The 23,953-nt window shown below is 34.4% G+C and overlaps 1 pseudogene; it reads left to right on the forward strand.

Annotated features, from left to right (window-relative positions):
• Positions 1-10,492: 10,492 nt before the first annotated feature.
• LOC119054465 (60S acidic ribosomal protein P0-like) lies at positions 10,493-11,418 on the forward strand (annotated as a pseudogene).
• The last annotated feature ends 12,535 nt before the right edge of the window (positions 11,419-23,953 follow it).

Raw genomic sequence — 23,953 nt, forward strand, 5'->3', positions numbered from 1 at the left:
GTTTTATCAGAAAATGCACTGGGTGGGGTGGGCTGAGATGGCAGTATAAGACAGAAAACTGTACCTGAACAATAATTAAATAAATTTTTTAAAAGAAAAAAAAATCCCTGGCTGGTGTCACTCAGTGGATTGAGCACGGGCCTACAAACCAAAAGATTGCAGTTCGATTCCCAGTCAGGGCACATGCCTGGGTTGCGGGTCAGTTACCAGCAGGGGATGCACCAGAAGCAACCATACATTGATATTTCTCTCCTTCTCTCCTTCCCTTCCCTTCTAAAAAGATAAATAAATAAAAAAAATTTTAAATGATGCTTAAAAAAAAGACAAAAAAAAAAGAAGGCTTAGTTTTGTGTGTCTGTTCTCATCACAGTAGCCTTGATGTCAATGAGCTTTTTCTATGGGAAGACTTTATTTAGTTTTTCAATTCAGGAAAAAATTTTTCTAATTAATAAATTCTTCTCAGTTTATATTTCATTTTACATAGCTTCTATTTTTCATATAATTCCACTTGAATATATTTCACAATTTCTGATATTTTCCTTCATGATTTTGTACCTGTGCTCTCTGTTCTGCGATATTTCTTGCCCTTCATATTTCTAATTTGGATTTGAATATTTGCTATTATTCTCTTTAATAGAATAACTGGCAGAGTTCTCCATGGAGCTTCGGTTCAGGCTATCCAGCTCTCAAGGGAGAAAATTTGTAGTCTCAGCAGCTTTCTGCTGTCTGGACAAGAAAACCCATTGTGTCTGTGGTTAAAGTGGAGCAAGTTTCCTGAAGGTCACCAAGTTCCCCAGAATTCTCCATAGATAACTCTAATTAATATTGTGGAACAACCTACTAAATGGGAGAACAATGATATATCTGAAAAGAGTTAATATCCAAAATTTACAAAGAGCTCATACTACTCAACACACACATACTCAAACACTACTCAAACACACAGTATTCAAACAGTCCAATTAATAAATGGGCCAAGGACCTGAATAGAGACTTCTCTAAAAAGGATATACACATGGCCCATGGACATATGAAAAGATGCCCAACATCATTAATTGTCAGATAAATGCAAATTAAAACCACAATGAGATATCACTTCAAACTTGTCAGAATGACTATTATCAATAAATCAACAAATGACAAGTGCTGACAAGGACATGGAAAAAAGAGAACCCTGATGCACTATTGATGGGATTGCAGATTGGTACAACCACTATAGAAAACACAATGGATTTTTCTCAAAAAATTAAAAATGAATCTGCCTTATGATCCAGCAATTCCACTTCTAGGGATTTGTTTGAAGAAATCTAAAATACTAATTTGAAAGAATGCATGCACCCCTGGGTTCATTGAAGTGTTATTTATAATAGCTAAACGATAGAAGCAAGCAAAGTATCCATTAATAGACAAGTGGATAAAAAGTTGTGGTACAACGGAGTATTACTCAGCCGTACAAAACAATAAAATCATACCCTTTGCAACAGCATGTGGACCTAGAGGGCATTATGCTCAGTGAAATAAGTCAGTCAGGAAAAGACAAATATTAAATACCATATGATTTAACTTACATATTGAATCTAAAGAACAAAATTAATGAACAGACAAAATTTAAACAGAATCATAGACACAGAGAGTGAACTGGTGGTTGCTGGAGAGAAGGAGGCTTGAAGGACTAGCTGAAATAGGAGAAGGTACTAACAAGCACAAATTGGAAGTCACAAAATAGTCACATGGAAGTAAGTAAAACATAAGGAATATAGTCAATAGTATTGTGATGACTATGTATGGTGGCACTTGAAGTACTGGAAATATTGAGGGGAACACTTTAGTGAAGTATATGATTGTCTAACCACTAAGCTGTATGCCTGAAGCCAATACAAAATAAAATAGAAAAAAATATCGTGTTATATTTTTCTTTTTGTTATTGTAATACTGTTTTTCTTTTTTCTTAGTTAACTTTAAACATAATATGAAATTAACAAAGAATGGATTCCATACCTATCTCAAAACTAATCTTTTAGTTCCTTATCCCATTTGTCTCTAAATGTTTATACTTCTACTTCCACAACTCCAATTTTCATGTTTATAATACTTCCTCTCCACTGATACACATGCCCTTGGGAATCAATGTGGATCTGGGGGAACTGTGTAGTGCTTGTCAAATCACACTACACGGAAGTCCATGCCCACCATGGCCTTGCCTTTGAACTTTCTGTTTATAGATTTTTAAGCCCTCATTTTCAGCTTCACCTTTTACTGGTTGAGTTAATATCATTTTAATATACTATCATAAAACAGAGATACTGAAAATAACTTGAAAGAAATTTATTTTGATTTACTGGGCAACAGCTACTTGGAATCATTTCTGTCAGTTCAGAACATGAAAATAAGAAAAAAAATGAGTTTGAGATGTCTTTTTTATCTCCTTTTTTTACTCTGATAATATACTCTTTTGATAGTAAAAAATAATTTAAAATCAGACTGTATCTTGCTCAGCACTCAGTACTTTCCCTAAATTTATGGACTGCTTAAATTGAATTTTTTCAATGACAATGTAGTTAAATTTCACCAAATTTCATCAGAATTCATCAAATCATACCACAAAGAAAGTTATGAACTTGCTGGATTTTAGCATCATTTAAAAATATCCATAAATATGTTAAATATTTTATTCAATATATTTTGGGTTTTACATTAAAGGCTTTAAGCAATCTGAAATTTATTTTTGTAGTTTTATGACTAGTGTGAGGGAAAGATCTAATTTCACAATTTTTCATATAGTAAGATAAGCCCTCATGATTTATTTTTAAAAGCCCATTCCTTTTCTACTGATTCATTTTGAAGGCATGGTTTTATATTTAGAATTATTTATTTTCATATCAATTCTTGTTAATTATTCCTAACATATTGGCTTTATAAGATAAATACTAGACTCAAAGAATTTTAAATCTAAATGTTGACATTTAGATATTAAAACAAATGAGGAACATCATCCAAATAAAAAAGACAATTGTTTTTTGGACTTAGTTATTTTTGTTGAAGTAATCATTTTACTCACTTTGAATCAAATGTAATATTTCCTTCCAGATGTATTCAAGGGCTTGACAATGATTTTATACTTTGAATAACTAAGTTTGGCATCTGTCCTATTTTTTGCTATATGATGGTTAAACCTTCTTAGATGGAACTAAAAATTTCTATACCTCAGTAATGCCATGTTGAAGAAATGGAAGGAGCCCTGATGGTATGTCTCAGTTGGTTGGAGCATTGTCCTATAACCAAAAGGTTGAGAGTTCAATTCCCAGTCAGGGCACATATCCAGGTTGAGAATTGATTCCTCAATATGGATGCATCTAGCAGGCAATCAATTGATGTTCCTCTCTCACATAAATATGTGTGTCTCTCTCTCTTCCTCTCTTTCCTCCTCTCTCTCTGAAAGCAATTTAAAAAGTTCCCTTGTGTAGGATTTTAAAAAAAGAAATAGAAGTCGCCTCAGGAAATTTCTGCCAGGCATGATTATATTTCACTAGTTAAAAAATATATCATATACGAGAGATGTGAAGAAAAACTAATGATGTGATATACATAAGTATTTTAAAGTAAAAAAAATAAATTTACACTTTGATATTTGCCTTTGCATCTGGAATAAAAGATTTACTTTTGTGCAGATCAGAAAAGCTGTCAGTCAAATATTTATCATATCATCTTGGGAGACTTCCAGTCAAGATGGCAGCATAAGTAAGCATGACTCACCTCCTTAAAAAACCACATCAAAATTACAACTAAAATATAGAACAACCATCACTCAGAACCATCAAGCTGAATGGAAGTATGACAACTATGGAATTATAGAAACTACATCCATCCAGATTAGTAGAAGGAGTGGAGACATGGAACAGGCTGGACTTACATTACTGTGTGGTAGATAAAAATTCAGGAGGGATATCTTGGAAGTGAGGAGTCCCAGCCTCACGATAGGTGCCCCCAGTCCAGGGTTCTAATGCCAGGAAAATAAGTACCCATAACTTCTGGTTGCAAAAACCAGCAGGGATTGAGTTGGTGAAAAAAAGTTCTGCAGTCCCAAGCAATTCCTCTTAATGAACACACACACAGGCTCACCTACTCAGACTCACTCCCTCTGAGCTCCAATACTGGGGTAGCAGCTTGAAAGGCACCAGTGGCATATGGGGAGGAACTGAAGTGTCTGGCATCAAGGTGAGAGCTGGGGGACAGCTTTCTTCCATACAGAAAGGTGGGAAGAGGCCACTGAACCTTTTCTTAACCCTCCCCCCACAGAGCCACAGAGCCACAGAGCCACAAAGCCAGCAGGTGGGTGCCGTATCTGAGATTCCATCAACCTGGCTAACACTGTTTGCCCCTGAGACTCTGTCCCACACAATTTACTGGCCTACCCAACTGTTAACTTTGACTTTTCCATATGAATGGCTGGTCTTGACTAATGCCCCATGACTCCCTAAAACCTATCAAATAAGCAACAGCCAGCCTCAGTGAGCCACCAGCCTCCACACCTCTTGATAATTGGCCCCAGGCCCAACACTAGCAGTAGCCAGCCTAGATGTGTAGTTTGTCTTCTCCTGGGAATTTCTAAGTCCAGCACAAGTAGCAGCCATCTCAGATTGCTTTATAGCTTATTCACGGTGGCCACAGGCAGAACAAAGGTGGGGGCTGACTTTGTGCTACACAACCTAGGAAACCCTAGAGACTTCACACAGAAGTGTGTTGGGAGCTTCCCTACCTGGTTTCAGGAGCTGTAACCTGCCCTCCCCCCATGGCTAAGGTTGAGTGAGTGACCTTCAGACCATAAGCCACTAAGGAGACAAAGCTTGTCTCCCTGGCAGGAGCGCCACTTCTGCTCCTTTTTCCATAACTGGCCTCCAATGCTTGATCAGTTAGCCAATGACGGGTAAGATTCCCCTAGGGGGGAATGACCTAAAACAGGCATGATCATATGGAGGCCCCAGGGAAGGACTTGGGGGGCCATGTGGAAAGGGGGTGATGGGCCCTCACCCCTCGGCTTTCATGAAACCTGAGTCCTCATTTCTCCTAATTCCTTGGCTATCTTGCCTCCTCTGCCTGACTTAAGCCTGAAACAATGACAGAGGGCAATGCAGCCCTGGGCTGGAAAGGGTGGGCTTCCTAGGTGATCAGGCCTGAAAAACGTACGTAAAATCCCATAAAGCCCGCTTTGCTAAGAATGTTCTTAGTTAAATAATAAAGGGCTGAGCAGAAAATGAGTTTGTTTCCCAAAGTTTTGTAGCCTTTTAGCTGACAGATCCTGACTCAGAAGAAGCCCTAATAGTTCTTTGTATGCTATGTACTATTTGATCCTTACCGCCTGACAATGATTAATGAGGTATACCTGCATTTCTGCACAAATTAAACCCAATAAAAGCCTGTCTAGGCAAGGGTCAGTGGGCTCTCCCCTTGAAAGAGTGGCCAACCTGCTCTGAGGCACTCCCCGCCTTGAGGAAGTAGCCGTGTGGTCCCTTTTCCTCCACAGGACTCGGTAGTCCCTGCTAATTTGTCTCATATCTCATCCATGACACCATGGGCACTGCTGGCCAGTGTCCTCATCAATAGTGGACAGCTACAGACCATGTCAGAGCACCATCATCCTGCCCCTGTATGGAGGGTAGTGGTTGGTGGTCAGTGGTCACAGCCTGTCCTTACAATTGACTGGTCTGGATAAATCCCTCCCAGTGACCAGCCAACAGTAATCTAGGCTCAACAACAAGAGGAGTGTGTACTCAGCCCACAAAAAGGGTGCGCACTGAGTACCCAGCTTGAGTGATTGAAAAGGCTGTGCCATAGCCCTATAGGACACCTACTATATTAGGACACATTCCCAAGACACAGACTCAAAGCAGCTCTTCCTAATGCATAGAAACAAACACAGGGAGACTGCCAAAATGAAGAGACAAAGAAATATGGCCCAAATGAAAGAGCAGATCAAAACTCCAGAAAAATAACTAAACAAAATAGTGATAAGCAATGTATCAGATGCAGAGGTCCAAACTCTAAGTATAAGGAAGATGAGGGAACTTAGTGAGGATCTCAGCACCATAAAAAAGACATGGTGAGAAATGAAGGATACAATAATTGAAATAAAGAACTATTTACAGTGAAATAATAGGAGATTGGATGAAACTGAGAATCAAATCAATAATTTGGAATATAAGGAAGCAAAAAAATAACCAATCAGAAAAGCAAAAAGAAAAAAGAATCCCGCCAAAATGGGGATAGTGTAAGCAACCTCTGGGACAACTTCAAGCATTCCAACATTGACATCATAACGTACAAGAAGGAGAAGAGAAAGAGGAAGGAATTGGAAAACTATTTGAAAAAAATAATAAAAGAAAACTTTCCTAATTTGGTGAAGGAAATAGATATGCAAGTCCAGGAAGTGTAGAAAATCCCAAACAACATGGATGAAAAAAGACCCACTCCAAGATACATCATAATTAAAATTCCAAAAGATAAAGAGAGACTCTTAAAAGCTCAAAAGAAAAGAATTTAGTCACCTACAGGGAAGTCCCCTATAAGACTGTCTGCTGACTTCTCAAAAGAAACTTTGCAGGCTAGAAGGGATTGGTAAGAAATATTCAGTCATGAAAAGTGTGGACCTACAGCCAAGAAAGTTCTACCCAGCAAAGCTATCATTTAGACTTGAAGGACAGATAAAGAGTTCCCAGAAAAGAATAAAACTAAAGGAACTCATCATCACCAAACCATTATTATATGAAATGTTAAAGGGATTTTTTAATAAAAAGAAAAGGATCAAAAGTATGAATAATAAAATGATAAATACATATTTATCAGCAATTGAATCTAAAAAACAACCTAAGCAAACAAAAAGAACAGAGACAGAATCATAGATATAGAGAGGGTTTTGATGGTTGCCAGATGAGAGGGAGATGTGGGAGAATGGGGGAAGAGGTGAGGGGAGTAAGAAGTACAAATAGTAGTTACAGAATAGCCATGGGGTTGTAAAGTACAGTATAGGAAATGGAGTAGCCAAAGAACTTACACGAATGACCCATGGACATGAACAATGGTGTGGGGATTGCCTGAAGGATTAGGGGGTGCTGGTGGACAGGGGCAAGTTGAAACAACTGTAATCACATGATCCATAAAATGTAATTAAAAAATACCATCTTGTTTAGAAACTGTGTTTTACTTTTCATTTTAAACACAGTCATAGACTCACCTTAGAGACTGGAAGGGTTACTTTTAGACAGTGTTCTGTATGGTGCTAATTACAAAAAGATATTGATAAAAGCAGCTGCATCTAATTATGTGGGAAGAAATTAAAAAATAAAAACATGTTAAGGCCTATATCCTTGTAATAATTAAAATAAAGGTTATACAGACCTTAAAATAATTTAAGGTCTGTATAACCTGATGACTCATTAAGGTACATATTTAAGAGAAGAGGAAGCTTAATTTCTAATCAAGAATTTGCAAACTGCCATTAAAATTTTTTATTTACAAGCTAGTGGGGGGAAATAACCAATTTTTTTTATTTTGAAATAAAGAAAATAGTGTGATTTTCATTAGAGTAGAAGTGAGAATGCCCTTGATATTTTGTCGCAGGCAGTACAATATATTTAATTCTTATATACACAAATATAACTTAGATTTGAACTTCTTATATTTTTTTCCTTGTAGTTTGAGGTCCTAAGGATGAATAAAGCCAGAACAGCTGCTTCATCCTTGTTGTAACAGATAATATTAAGTGCCTACCAAGAATTTGGCCCTCTATGATTACACTGGCAAATATATATTTCTCCAAGGAACCAGTCAATTGGGACCATATTTCAGAAACATATGAATTTTAATAATCTCAGGTTTAAGCTGAATTAACCAGCTAGGTGAAGACAGCCCTAACCATTAACTATAATTTTCTAGAGTTCCCATCTGCCAGGTGGTTCAGACCAGATCTAAAATAAAGGAAGAAATACATTTCAAAAAGTTTCATTTGAAATCTAACTGTCCCCTTGCCACATCTGTGAATACAAATGTATTATATTTTAAATTCATTGTGTTATAAATCTCAAAGCCCTAAACTTTCACTTGCATTATTAACAAAATACTTGTATCTTTTTCTGGCATCTTCTTTATTAATTATCCATATTTCTGGTGAGATGTGTATGTGTGAATATGTATGGGTGGTTTGATTACCATTTGATATTTCATGGTGCTTGAAACATTCTAAATCCTTGGCCCTAGTATTATTTATTTAACAATTATTGATTATTTACTATAAGCAAGATATAATTCTAGATTCCTGGAAAAATTAATAAACAAGATGATAAAGGTCTCTGGTCTCCTGCAGACAGCTCTCTGATATATATTAGTAGCTGCCATCACCCTTTTTTGGGGTCACTGATAGTGTTGGTCTTCTGTGCTCACTGCTACCTAAGACCTGAGCCCCAACCTTAAAGCTTCCCATCAGCTGCCTTTTGCTAGCTACAGACCTCTTCTGGATTATTTACCTAGGTGATCCTTCTCTACTCAGGTCAAAAGAAAACATGTTTCCTGGGACAAGCTCTTTCAAAGAAATTTATTATATCAGAGCTCATATTTTTATATTATATTATATTATATAATATTATATTATATTTTATTTTATTTTATTTTATTTTATTTTATTTTATTTTATTTTATTTTATTTTATTTTATTTTATTTTTGACACAGTTCTTTTTTATTAAGCAAGTGGTCCTTAACCTTGACTATGAATCAGAATCACTTAGTGAGATGTTTAAAAGATACAGATTTTCTGGTCCACTTCATGTTTACTGAGTTAGAGTAATTAACAACAAAACCCAAACATGTATATTCTGAAAAACCTCCTCAGATGATTCCGATAGATGCAAAGCATAGCCTCATATTTCACATGGTCCTGTTAAACCCTTCCCATCTGAGCACTGTTGCTCAAGTTTCACCCATTCTAGCAAACTATTCATGTGTTTGTTTTTGGCTTGTTTGTTTCAAGACTCCAATTTTATTTTTCACCCTTCTGACCCTTACAAGGATTCTCAGTCCATCAAGAGAGTTTGAATACGCCCAAACTCTAATTGTAGATAAGTCCAAGTTCATTCTCACAGTCCTCTATAAAACTCAAAGTTGTAATTTACATTTTTATGTCCCTGCATTGGGACCAACATTCCATACGACTACAATATTTCTTCACTATTTACTAAAAATACAAAACTAGTGTGCCTGAAGAATGAAGAGAAACTCCAGAGGGTGTTGGTGTCTAAAACCCAGGAAACTAAATGAATGTCATCTTCCACTCAGCCAAATATAATTACTCATAAAATTTCTGTGGGAAAGAACATCATTAGAGATAAAGATGAATATTAGAACATTAACCTAACAAAAAATATCTTTAGATCTGTCTAACCCCCGCATCTGGAAACACAAAGTTATTTTTGAAAGGATGATGGTGGTAAAGAGCCCACGCTAATGCACGGCCCCTTGGATTCCAGTCCTGGCAAAGACTCATTCTGTCAGGGCGGTTGAGATAGCGTGTGACTGCCTAGGGCTGGTTTCCCCTCACTGGAGCAGACATGCTAGTGCTTACTTTATAGGGCTATTCTGAGTAGTAGTAGCGAAATGCACATTCAATACTTAATATAATACTTAGTACATTTTAAGGACTCAAGAAACCATAACTACTATTGATGTTATTATTCATATTGTAATCATTATCATGACTAAATATAGGAACTTAGAAGTTATACTTAGGGCTTCTCTCTGAGTAAGTTCTACAGCTAAAGTTATTATGGCATATACAAATAAGCATTTTTTCCAATGGTCATTAGGCAACAGCTATCATTACATAAATTTTATCTTTTCGGGGTGGAAGAAGAGAAACATTATCACAGTCTCTCAAGTCATCATGAAGGGGTCTGTTCCTATCCAAAATAAAAACTATTATTATTTTCTTCTGGTTTAAATATGTTTATATTAAAATATGTGTGATAGATAAGACTACAGCTCACAAACTATTTCTGGTTCATTTAGAAAATCTAAAGAGTTTACTGAATTTTTCTGGGATTCATATTCTGAAAAATTTTACATTAGGCAGATAAATTATTTGACAAGCTTTGTTATCAAAAGGCACTTTCAAAGAAAATCTTTAACAAATCAATTTAAGGAATAATTTTAGGTAAAAATTTTAAATGCTATAAATGTATGCTATGAAAGCACATAGTTATGATACAAAATATTTAAAAATTAAAAAATATATAAATCTATTGAGAATAATTTAATAGAAATAAAAATTAAAAGAATCTCATCAATATAATGATCTGACTTCATTTGTGAGGACTAGAAAGGAATTAGCCCATCTGACCACTATCTACATCTGATTCTAAAATAGTTTTGTACTTACTCTCACCAGGCATCATTGTGAGAGTATCATTGTCTTTAAACCCTAGGAGCAATCCCTGACGTACTTCTGTAATGCCTAGGAAAGACAGGGCAACCTGGAAGTCCGGCTACTTTCTTAAGATCATCCAGCTTCTGGGTGATTATCTCAAATACTTCACAGTGGCAGCAGATGATGTGGGCTCCAAGCAGATGCAGCACATCTGCATGTCCCTATGCAGGAAGGCTGTGGTGCTGATGGGTTGAACACCACCATGACACGCAAGGCCATCTGAGGACATTTGGAAAACAACCCAGCTCTGGAGAAACTGTTGCCTTATATCCAGGGGAAAATATGGGCTTTATGTTCATCAAGGAGGATCTCACTGACAGCTGGGACATGCTGGTGGAGAATAAGATGGCAGCCGCCAGCTGTTCTGGGTTCCACTGCCCCATATGAGGTCCCGTGCCAGCCCAGAACATTGATCTGGAGCTGGAGAAGACATTGTTCTTCCTGGCCTTAGGCATCACCACTAAAATCTCCAGGAGCTAAAATCTCCACTAAAATCACTCAAAACTTGAGTGATGTGCAGCGATTAAGCTGGAAACAAAGTGGAAGGCAGAGAAGCTGCAATGATAAACATGATGAACATCTACCTCCCTCTTTTCCTTTGGTCTGACCATCCAGCAGGTATTCGACCATGGCAGTATCTACAACCTGGAAGTGTGTGACATCCTCCTTTTTTGAGGCTGTTCATAGTGTTACTACAGTATGTCTGTAGATGAGTTACCCAATTATTCCATCAGTACCCCATTCTATCTTCAATGGGTACAAGTGAGTTCTGGCTTTGCCTGTAGAGACTGATCATACCTTCCTACTTGCTGAAAATGGCAGAGCCTTCTCAGATGACCCATCTGCTTTTGTGGTTGCTGCTCCTGCTGCTGCTGCATCCCCAGCCAAGGTGGAAGCAAAGGAAAGGTTGGGGGAGTCACAAAGGATGTGGTATTTGGTCTCCGACTAATAACCAAAAAACAACCAGCTCGGCAAGCTTTACTGGGGAAACAAGGAAATAAAGTCTTACTGATCTTTAGTAATAATATTATTGATAAAGTTTTGCAAGTTGTCACTGGTTCATCGTTCAATGGTCATTATAAAATACAGGCACTGGGCTGGAGGAATAAGCAATATAAGTTAATGGAATCTAGTATAATTTACCTTCTTTTCACCTTGAGTCAATATTTTTTCATAAGAATAGGATGTCTGTGATAAGATTCTAGGTATATTTACTATAGGTGGGTATTTGTTTTTTTTTTCAGAAGGTCTCAAAATATTATAAAACTTGAATATTTACTCATTTTAAAGAAAACTTTGTTTCATACTACAATGAACAGCACAGGTTTTCAAAAAATAGACTTATAATGTATGTATTTACCTTTGGTAAATGATTATAATTAGAAAGTTCCAAACTCCTTCCCAGTGGTAGCTCCAGAATTTCCAAAACAGGGGAAAACCCTAGGATGTAGTTATCTGTTTGGAAGGAAAGACAAAGACACCTCGACGGGGTGGTAAAACAGCAACACCATCACTGTGACATAGAGCTTCCCTATTTGTGATGGCTTTTGGGCAAACAGTGATGGGGTATGTTGGGGGAGCTGGCAGTGAGGAAACATGTGCCACCATGGCTCCCTTTCCTGATCAACCATTACAAAAATAAAATGGGTTGCAGTTACTTTAACTGTAAAATGAGGGGGAAAATTAAGAAACTATAGTCTCTCAAATCTCAAGCTACAGCAATGTACTTCACTTATCAAACCATAAGATATCAAATGCAAATCAAATATAGGAATAAAAATTAACATCTCATAATTAATTCTAACAATCTGAGGTTTTTTTATGTCATATTTTTTATTCTATACCCAAATTGTGGAACATTTTGTGGATAGCTATGACTTCCACATACATTTTAATATAAAAATAATAATAATACTGTGTGACATAAAGAAAAGAGCATGAAACAAAGACTTTTTAGTTAATGAACCCATGCAGATTCAGCCTCAGGGAAATGGTGATAATGAAAAGGATCATATACCATAAGAATTACTATTCTATTGAATGACAAGATTCATTTTCCCCTTCTTATACTGAGAAACCCACTAAAGACTAAAAAACAACCTGACTTTAATTCTCTTTTGTTTTATCTGCAGTTTGAGGGCTTAATTTTTACCTGACTTTAAAAAAAAAAAGAATAAAACCTATATTAACAAAGAATTCCGTGCTGACACTAAAACTCTTTTCCTGTTCTTTTTTTCCCCCTAAAAGCTTATTGAAGGAGACATTAGTTCCATTTTTCTAACATCTTAGCTCAGGATTTTAGGGATTATATTTATCCGGCATAAAGCTACATTTCCTGTCTTGGAAAGCAAATGTATACTCAGTTTGAGTCTATTTAAACCATTCTATGCCACGAATTTCTAGGTTATTTAGGTATATTTGCCATTATCCTTCACTTCCTAGTGTGAAAATCTAATCTGCTGGTTGTTTTATAGTTTATCCCCCAAATAAAGGACTACATTACAGAGCAAACAGCTCATAAGTTAGAAAATCAGTATGAATGTATATGATTCATCCTCCATCTCATAAATCCCCAAAGACAATATAAATAAATTTGAAAGTAAAAATATTAAAAAGGAAAACTGGCCTTACTATCTCAGCCTAATGGGACATGCTGAAGAAATATGAATCATACTGCAGCAGAGTTAAGTTGATAAAATGTTAAGTTGACAGATGTTTATGGAAAATGTATATGCTTCCTCACAGGGAAATACACATACAAGCCTTCACAACTTCCATAATATACTTGAATGATGTTTCCTTTACTTGCTGTATAATCATACCAAGTGAGCAAATACATAATGGTGAAGTCTAAATTTTTGCTTATTAGTTTCATTGAAAATATTGAGATGCTGTTTTGTGAGTTACTCTCTAGTGAGTGACTGTAGTAATTATCAGCACAACCAATGTTAGTGCTAAGCTTCATCTCTGCTGCCGCCATGTTCAAGTGCACACCAGTTTTGTTGACTGTCCTAATCCAAATAAAACACATGTTGACTGCCCCCACCTTCTACTTCACTGTTTTTAACCTGTGGCCTACTTTGTCCCTTTGACATAGTGGAATAAAGATGAAGAGATTGGTTTTGGAACAGATCAGGTTCTCATTAGAGTAAACTGAGTTCTTTAATCAACAACATATTTTTTAAAAGAAATTAAAACCAATGTTTGGAGATTTCCTGGTTTTCTAATGGTTTGCTTTTCTCTTTTTAAAGTAGCCTTAAGCCAAAGTGAAGTTGAAGCTGGGGAGAGGGGGACAGAAGTTATATGATCCAGAAGTTTGTTGACAAAACTTTTTTGATGTCTTCCAGTTTATAATGGAAAGTGAACTTCCCAGAATAGTATGGAAAGCAAGTGAATCACATTATTCTTACTCAAAAAATTTAAATGCAAAACAGTTCTCAAAATGCTCATGTTTAAGTTTTGTGCCTCTGTGACAAATTTTTCATGAGAAGTATATTCTGTGTGGAAAACAAACATCTATATACCTAATTATGAAAGTACTAAAAAGAGGTGGTAAAGCTAATTTCCATAGTAAGAAAATTTATCTTTTTTTAATGCTTCCATACTTTAAATAAACTGAGATCTCCAGCCATAATCAGGGCTACAATTAATATAGATAATGTTTCTAAATCTTTTCTCTTTCAAAATCTTGTTTTCTATAATTCTATAATCCACAAAAGAAGTCTAAAACTCTAGCCTGGCTTTGTCTTGTTCTTGTAGAAGAGTATATTGCTGGCAAACTGACTCATTTCAGTTGTTCTTTATTTATTTTAAAATCTGTTCTGTAATCTTACAGTTAAATATTTGCATGTTTTATTTCAATACTAATTTTTAATTATTTTGGTGACAACAAGTCTTTTAAAATATTTTTCTTACAAAAAGTATTGTTTTACAGGATTTCCTTAAAATTTAAAACATTTGCTCTGCAAACAAAGATGTCAAGAGAGTTAGGAGGCAAGCCAAAGAGTAGGAGGAAACTATTCCCCCTAAATTCATCTGATAAAGGACTGTTATCTAGAATACACAAAGAATTTGTAAAACTCAACAAGAAGAAAACAAGCAACCCAATTAAAAAATGGGTCAAATACCTGAAAAGATAAGTCACTAAAGAAAATACTCTGATGGTAAATCTGTGGGTAAATGAGAAGATGCTCCACATCATATGTCATCATGGAAACACAAATTAAAGTAACAGTGAGATACTACTATGCAACTATTAGAATGGTCATTCCAGAACACCGAAGACAACAAATTCTAGGGAGGACACAGAAAAACAGGAACTCTCATTCGTTGCTGCTGAACATGCAAAGTTGTTCAACCACTTTGAACAATTGGAGGACAGGATTCAGCACTGTACTCCTTGCTATTTACTTTAATGAATTTAAATTTATGTTTACACCTTGTACATGTCTGGGGGCATGGAGTATATAGGAATTTTTGTACTTAAACTCTCTTTTGCTGTGAACCCAAAACTGCTCAGAAATACAAAGTTTATTCATTGCACTGTCTGAAATATATTTTTCCTTTATTTTTTAGAGCATGTACCTTTTTTATTATGTTGCAATATTTTAAAGCACCTTTGCCCCTCCTTCACTTTCCAAAATTACTGTGTGGGGAGAGATTTATGCAAACCTTTTTTCAAAAAAGAAGAGTAGGAAAGTTCTATAGTGTTTCATACAGTTTGTTTGAATGTTTATAGATTTTTCTTGTCATATTTTATCCTTATATCAAGTTGCTGTCCTGCATAGGACTAGCTATTTGACATTCATTTAGGGCTTGTTAGCTCAAGATTATTCAGCACTCTTTCTGGCAATGCCTAATGGCCACCTAAACAACATGGTTTTTGTTTTGGGGAGATTTTTTGTTCTTTTTCTGTCTTTCTCTTTATTTTTTTCCAGAACATTTCAGAAAAGCATCCTCGACTGAAAACACTCATTATTTCTAGAAATCAAACTAAATGGCTTGTGAATTTATCTTCCATTGGTGGTTAAGATTCATAGAGCATATAACATCTTCATCCATTTTTTTATTCTCCCCATTTGGGCCCTTAAAATTTGTATTGTTTGAATAAACTTTAAAAGATAGACACTGTTAGAGTAAAATGCAAAACTCTAGTGGTTGCTGGTGATAACTACCAAGTTTTCTTTCTGTTCAGCTAGGTTCCTTTGCCATGGATTTACATACTGAGAGTGAATGTAAGTTAAATCCATTCTGCACTGTTTATGTGGGCATTTTTCCTTCATTCTGGTTCACAAGTGTGTGTATTTACCCTGAACCTAGTTTATCTGCTACTTCACATCTATTCAAGTATGTGTTCCCCAGGCCTTGGCCACTTGCCTCGCTTCTTGGCCAGAGTTGTTTTTGCAAAAGGTCTATGCTGTTTCCAGAGCTGTAAAGCTCTCGGAGTCACCACTGATATCAACAATACAGACCGGACACTTTGGTGCCACCTGACTAAAAGAGATCCCTGTGCCTGCACAATGGCTGGATTATGCCCAAGGAAGCTTGAATTTCTTTGATGGCTTCCTAGATAATCAACCAGATTAAACAAAACAGGTATATGGGAAACTAATATTCCAAGGGAAAGGTTTTGACAAAGACTTAAAGAAGGCAAGAAAATTTCAGCAAATAAATTGATCCCTATCCTCCTCTGGCTGGCTGTTTCCAAATGCAAGGGTTCCCATCAGCTTCTCTGGATAGATTTCATGTAACTGAGCAGCATAAGCTTCTCGATATCAAAGCTGCGGCTGGCTCTGGAATGTGCCATCTTGTGTTTGCTCTCCACCTTCCTTGCTTCACTTTCCTTTGTCCCTGACTCTTACTTCCCTGGGACTGTGTCCTCAAACAGAGTATCGACCTGTCAGTTTTTGCCTAAGGCTCTGTTTTTTAAGGAATCAAGATTAAGACTGTGTATATGTGTGATCAGAAAATGTGTTTCTCACTCTTGTTTAGCATTTGTCAGTATAATTCCCTGAGTTATATCAAATATGTTCTTTTAACATTAGTAGATAGCGCTACTACAAATATCATTTCCTATCATTTCCATGGATGTTTCAGTGTAATATTTTAAAAGAATAACTATGCAGCCTCTTATTTACCATCATTTTGTCTTGAAGTAGAAACAGTTTATTTTGTCACTTATGCATTACACACATTGATATTTCTCTGGTACGGCAGTTTGGTTAAAAAAATTAGAAAGGAAAACAAAAGAGAATACGTACAATAGAAAATGAGAGGATTTATTTTGATTTTTTATTTTTCTTTTATAGAATGCTAACCCTACTTTTACCATTGAAGTAGAACTCCTTAAGTGAACTTGTTTCTGTTGTCATTCCTATTAAGAGTTTATATTTGAAAGTTGTTTACATTCTGGTTTAGTAAAGAAAATAAAGCAGAAAAATGTCTGTGTCCTATTGTCAGATAATCACTGAAAATTGGCAACTAAATTAAATTTTACGTGTAAACTGAAATTCCTCCCTACCAACTCGAATTAAATGAAATGCGGATGTCAAGTAGCTTGTTGCACTGAATTCTGATGACAGAGAATGATAATGCTCCCTTAAAGACATCTATCACCTTTTCTTATTGGGCACAATAATAATCCATATTTTTCCTCCTTTATTTATGTGGGTGTATGTTTCAGTTTCAGACAAAGGAATATGGTTAGAGGTGATATATATGCCATTTCTGGCTTAAAATGTCCCCTATGGCCCTCTATGCTTTCCTTCTTTTCCTGCCCGTCATCAAGATTCAGAGGACCCTGTGGAGGGCCCTATACCCTCAGGTCATGATGAATTACTAGATAAAAAGCACTGAGAGTCCAGAAGGATTGTGTGGAGCAGAGACCCCATGCCACCTACCCGCCAACCATGCAGGAATATGTGGTGAATGAGAAATGTTCTTTTGTTTTGTTAAAACATTAAAAATTTGAAGTTAACTATCATAGTCAGATAATCTAATATTTTTGTTCAGCAATCAACAGTTACAGTATAGCATAAAGTATATTTCAAAATTGAATAAAACCAAATTTGATAGTATTATATTAATTGCTATTAATATAATTTTGTAAAGTATAAAAAATGCTAAAATTAGAAATCTTATTTATGAACTTCTCTTGCATATTTAGTAAATCTAAATAAAATGCAATTTTAATTTTCTATGTATAATAAAAATTTGGATACCTTGTTGTCAAAATTGAAATACTGCTGCTCACAAGCCACACATATCAAAAAATATGAAGTTGTTGCCAAGAAAGTTTGCAAAAATCTCTGAAGTTGATTTAAAGTTTAGTTGAATGATTCTATCCACTTATAGAGTATATAAACATTTTTTAAATTTTTAATAATTAAAATATAATGTTATTTACATATACCCATGAAAACAGCAGGCCTGCCATAGTCACTAGGTTCATTGAAAACAACCTCCACCCAACCCACAGTAATTGCTCCTCACCTCTCCTAGAACATTGCACAGACAGGTATAATATAGAATGAAAAAAGAACCTTTCTGAGGAAGAAAATCTCATACTACAGATCACTAAATAGCAAATTGATAACTTATCTCTGAGGAAGTACAGTAAATGGAGTAAGGAACATATAACTCTGGAGTAACTTTAATTTAAACCCTCTGAAAGATGTTAACAGAATGATATATTTGTAAAGATCATCACAGAAATTAGCATTTTGATCATTTAAATCAAAGTCTTAGCAAACAAAAGTAAAATTATATTCAGAGTCTTGGTTGGTGTGGTTCAGTAGGTTGGGCATAGTCCCATAAACCAAAAGGTCCCCAGGGTCCCAGTTGGGGACATGAGAGAGGCAATGAATCAGTGTTTCTGTTGCACATCCATGTTTCTCTCCTTTTCTTTCTACCCCCTCCCCCTCTGTCTAAAAATGAATGTTAAAGTCTTTCAAAAAATTATGTTCAGAGGGAAAGAGCTAATCAATGATCTATGATATGAGCACAGAGATTCTTCCAGAACACAAAACAAAAGTTTGAAAAGGTAAGACATTGAATGTAAACCTAGCAGTTCCAAAACTTATGTAGATCGTCAGAATGTATAGGTTGCAAAGGCATGGAAAATATTCACAAAGATTTGTCAAAAAGAATTCTATAAGAAATATTAACCAGCATTTAGAATTTCAGATCTAAATTACAAAATCCCATTTCAACAAAATAATTTTAGGAAAAAATGTGTTTAATGTTCCTATAGGGCAGTTATAGGTGTGTAATCAAAACATTATTTTTTTTCCTATACACATAATATGTTTTATACTGGAATTAAACAAAAATCACAAATTCTGAATAATAGGACTAGTTTGTTGATCTTAAAACTCTAAAATCACAGGGATAAAAAGTATTTTGCTATTGTCAGAAAATATTGATACATGATTAGTTTATACTAAAAACACATTTAACTATAAAGTATAAAAGAGGTACACCTAACTGTATATCTAGTAGACTATTTTCCCATGGCACTATGTTTTTTCAAGAAAATGACCAGTGGAATATAAAATTGGAGTCTCTCCTGATATTTCATTGCCATGTGTTGTTATCAGGAGTGCCTTTGGTGCTTACCCTTTATAAATAAAATAAAAACTTGACAGAACAATTTGGGGAGATGGAGAGTACTTTGAATTCATATAGTACACTGTCAAATACAGAAAAACTCCAGTGATGTCAACGTAAAAGATGGGATGGTGAGGAAGAGAACAGGTGTAAATAAATACATGGTTTATTCCTCACTAAGGAGAATATATAGTGATAACTATAATTTAAAAAGAAGGTTTAAATAGCTATAATAAAAGCATAAGAGGAACTATTAGGATAGAAGTAAAGGTATAACTTGAGAGCAATAGATTAAAATGAGTGATACAAAAATATTCCTCACAATCACAAAAGCTAAGAAGGATAGGGAACTCAACATATAATAAATTGAAAAGAAAAGAATATTGAAAGTAAGGTCACCCTAATCAGTAATTACAATTAATGTAAATTAAATCTACTTAATATTTACCTATTAAATCATAAGAGTTGAGAACATTCATTGATTTCAGGAGCAGAAATGAGGACAACCCAAGTATCTATCCACATAGAGGATAACTAGATAAACTTTTATATGCCCACACTATGGAATGTTGTGCTGTAAGCAGATAAAATGAATGACACAGATGAAGAAACAATGATCTGGAAGGAAAGCAAACTACTAAACACTAGCTAATATATAGCACTAGCTAATAATAATAAATATATAATAAACATATGCATACAATAAAATACATATTTGATGGCTGCACATGTTTAAGTATTTGTTCAGAAAAGGCTAAAGGTATACATTAAATATGCAAATATGTCTATTTCTCATTAAGGGAACAGAATTAAAGTAAATAATTTAAAATTCGGTCTTATTAATAATATTTTAATTTTAATGGGTATGTTCATACATCACTTGTATAATTAAAATTTAATCGGAAATATAAAAATATGGGTGAGGAAGAGAATTATTAGCTAATTATTGTCCTGGGTCATATATCCTTCCTACTGTCTGTCCCTAAGAATAGCAGTCTTACGAGAGAATTGGATAACAATATATATGATAAAATGTTATGAGACATAAAACATAATAAAAATTCTAGATTTAATTCAAAGATTTTTTTTCACATCAAGCAAGATGGTTTTTAATACTGTCAGAATATAATGAAATCTTTGCCAACAAGAATATTAATGACCATTATGCTATTAGAAAATGCTGGAAGCTAAGAAAAAAAAATAATTACCTGTCAGTCATTTTCCTTGCAGAGCTGTGTGAATGGGAGTCTTTTGATAAGCAGAATAGACCTATGAAAAAACAGTTTTTCAGTGCATAGAATGAAAAGAGGAGTATAAATATGTAGGGAAAATAACATCTATATACATTAGAGTTCCATGAGTAAGAGGAAAAACATTTTAAATAAGCAATTTTTTAGAGAACAAAAAAATTTTAAACAACAGTGAAAGCTGGATGGAAGGTATTACTAAGCTGAATTAATGAAGGCAGTGGATATGTGTGTATTTTTAGAGACAAGCTAAAGTGCATGAATATTACAGGCTTCAAAATAAGAAAGGATCATACTTATAATCTGACCAAACTCACCTATTCTAATGATACATTATTTATCTAAGAATTAATATATTACATGGTATTATCAAAGTTACAATTGTGAAGCCAAGGTAATTTGTGACACCGCAATTATCATGTTGTATTCCAATGATTTTTCTCCCCATACTATGGGGTACAACACCTATTGGTACATTTTTTCCATTTATTTTGATCGCCAACAATTACCTTTTTCATGATATACCTGAACACCATTGTATTCTGTGAAACCTCACATCTCCCTTGAGAAGGCTTATGAGTCTTGGTCTGACTTTTCCACTCTAAACCCAAACCTTGTCTTTTACCTATGCTCTGCATCTCAGCAAAGGATTCTCTCTGCATCTTTCGTGCCCAAGGTGGACACAAGGGATGATACCAATAATACCACTTTGAAATACCCACTCGAAATTAGTAATAAAGCTGATAATAAAGTCTAGTACATTTTCCCCAGAATATTTTCAAATCTGACTATATCTATTCCCTCCTTTTTCTGTCCAATCTAAGTTCCCATTATCTGCAAAATCTGAGAAAAATAGACAAATCATAAGTACATAAGTTGATAAATTTCTACATTAAGTTTAACACACAAAACACAAACAAGTACATTAAAGAAATTGGATCATGACATTATCATAGAGATCCCCTTGTATTCCAAAACTACTTTCACCACTAAGGATTAAAACTATAATTTTAACACTATTAATTAGTTCTTATTGTTTCTGAACATTCCAGAAATTGGCCATACAGTACCTATTTACCCTATTAGTCCAATTCTTGGGTTTGACATTAGGTTTCGGGAGCCATCCTCACAGGTATAGCTGGTCCAGTCTCATTGCTGGTAGTGTTCCTACCCATGGTTAGAGCACAGCTTATTTACCCTGTTCTAATGGATATTTCAGTTGCTTCCAGTTTGGAGCTGTAAAAATGATGTAAATATCCTTGTACATATTTTTACTGAAAATATGAGTGCATTCCAATTTAGTACATACCTAAGAATAAAATGGCTGGGACATAGGCTATAAATATGATAACATTTAGTATCCCGTAAAGTACATGTAAAGTTGTTGTGTTACCTGGAGACTTAGAGTGGTGATCATTTCATAATGTGGGCAAATACTGAATCACTATGTTGTGCACTTGAAACTAACAGGCTATTTTATGCCAGGTATACTTCAATAAAAACATGATTGTGTTGAGAATTCTAACTGACTCATTAAAAATACATTAATTACTATCATCTGTATTTTTAATTTAAGCATTATAGAAATTGTGGTGTAACTTGTTGTGGTTTTAATTTGTATTAATTGATTAATAATAATGTTGAACACTTTTCAAATATATTGCTTAAGTAAATGTCTTCTGAAGTAACTCTAAGTTATTTTTCTATGGGATAGTCTGTATTTTGTCATTAATTTACAATATATAAAAACATCTATTGTTGAAAATTATATATATATATAATAATAATATGTAATCCCACAAAATGGAAACTTTATATATAATTATATACACATTACATGTAATGTATATTTTATATATAAACACTAAAATTTATCTATATACCAAGTATACTAATTATGTTAAAATATATACTGAACATATAGTCTAAATATAATATATAAAAATATATTCTAATATATAATTCTAAAATATACACTAAATATATACTATATTTCTCAGACCATAAGACACACCTAGGTTTTAGAGGAGAAAAATATGAAAAAAAATTTGAAGCAAAAAATGTAGTAAAATATGTAATAACATAAATAACAAAATTTCACAAATGTAAATGTAAATGAACTCAACAGCAGCATTAACCCCCATTATTCCTCCCAAATTTTGGGGGGTACATCTTAGTCTGAAAAATATGGGTAACATATTTATACATATTTTAAAATCAATTAAAGTATATATAAATATATAATATATTTATATTTACATAATACCCACTCTCTAACTTGAATTTTCACTATCTCAACAGTGTTTTCTAAGGACCCCAAATTTTAAATCTTAATGTAAATTAACAAATTTCTTATGTTTTTATGGTGAGCACTTTTTTTGTGACTTATTTCATACATCTTTGCTTACCTCAAAGTGGAGAAGATGTTCTCCTATATCACTTTTAAAATTTTTTACTGGTTCTCCAAAATTAAAGGTATAATATACCTGGAGGGTTTTTGTGAATGTCATAAGATTATTTCCATAGCCCACTTTTAAATAAGGAGAACTAGTGACAATTTAACCTTTTCTGATTACTTTGTTATTTTTGTCATGTATTTTTATTGTAGACATGATACAAATATTAAGACAGTATTAGTTTTATTATTTCCATTTATTTTTAAAATTTTCATGTATACTTATCATTTCCTGTACTTTTCACTTCTGTCTATAGTTTCATTATTCCATTTGATATTATTCTTATTCACAATGATAAACTTCATTATTTCTTTTTTCCTTTTTTTATTGTTGTCCAGGTACAATTGTCCTACCTTTTTCCCCATTGCTCTTCCCTGCCCTGTATCCCCCACTCCCAAGGTCAATCCCCTCCCCATTTTTCATGCCCTTGAGTCTTCTATTCATGTTTCTTAATTTGCTCATTCTGCTTCCTTCCCCATTATCCCCCTCCCCCTCCCTTGTGGTCACTCTCAGTCTATTCCTTGTTTCCATGCCTCTGATTAGGTTTGCAATATAGAAATTGTCTCTGCTTTTAGGTGTCATAAGAGATGTTTATTTTGCCTTTACTTTTTAAAAAAGATTTTATTTATTTACCTTTAGAGGGGAAGAGAGGAGAGAGGGAGAGAAATATCAATGTATGGTTGCCTCTCTTGCATCCCCCACTGGGAACTGGCCCGAAACCCAGGCATGTGCCCTGACTGGGAATTGAACCGCAATCCTTTAGTTTGCAGGCCCCCTCTCAATCCTCTGAGCTGCACCAGCCAGGGCTGCCTTTACTTTTAAAGGTATTCTTTCTGATTCCTGAATTCTACATAGGCTGGACTTTTTTTCCATTTTCTTCTGAATTTCATAATTTCCTGGTTTTAAATGTAGTAATCAATAATATCAATGTTTATATTTTGAGAAATATAAGTATCTTTTTCTCGGATTACTTTCAAAATCTAATTTGTCTAATTTGTTTTACCTTATCACATTTTTTGATATATTAAAAGTATAATGTTTGTAAATATTTTATTTTTTACCAGAAGCATTGACAAATGCTTTAAAAATCTACATATTATATCAGAAGCATTGATAAATTTTAGCTAACTTTCAAACTTTTAAACAGAAGTAAATTTTGATATTTACTCCTTCT

Source organism: Artibeus jamaicensis, unplaced genomic scaffold, assembly GCF_021234435.1.
Source record: "Artibeus jamaicensis isolate MK-2021 breed Jamaican fruit bat unplaced genomic scaffold, CSHL_Jam_final contig_3113, whole genome shotgun sequence".
In the NCBI taxonomy this organism is placed as follows: domain Eukaryota; kingdom Metazoa; phylum Chordata; class Mammalia; order Chiroptera; family Phyllostomidae; genus Artibeus; species Artibeus jamaicensis.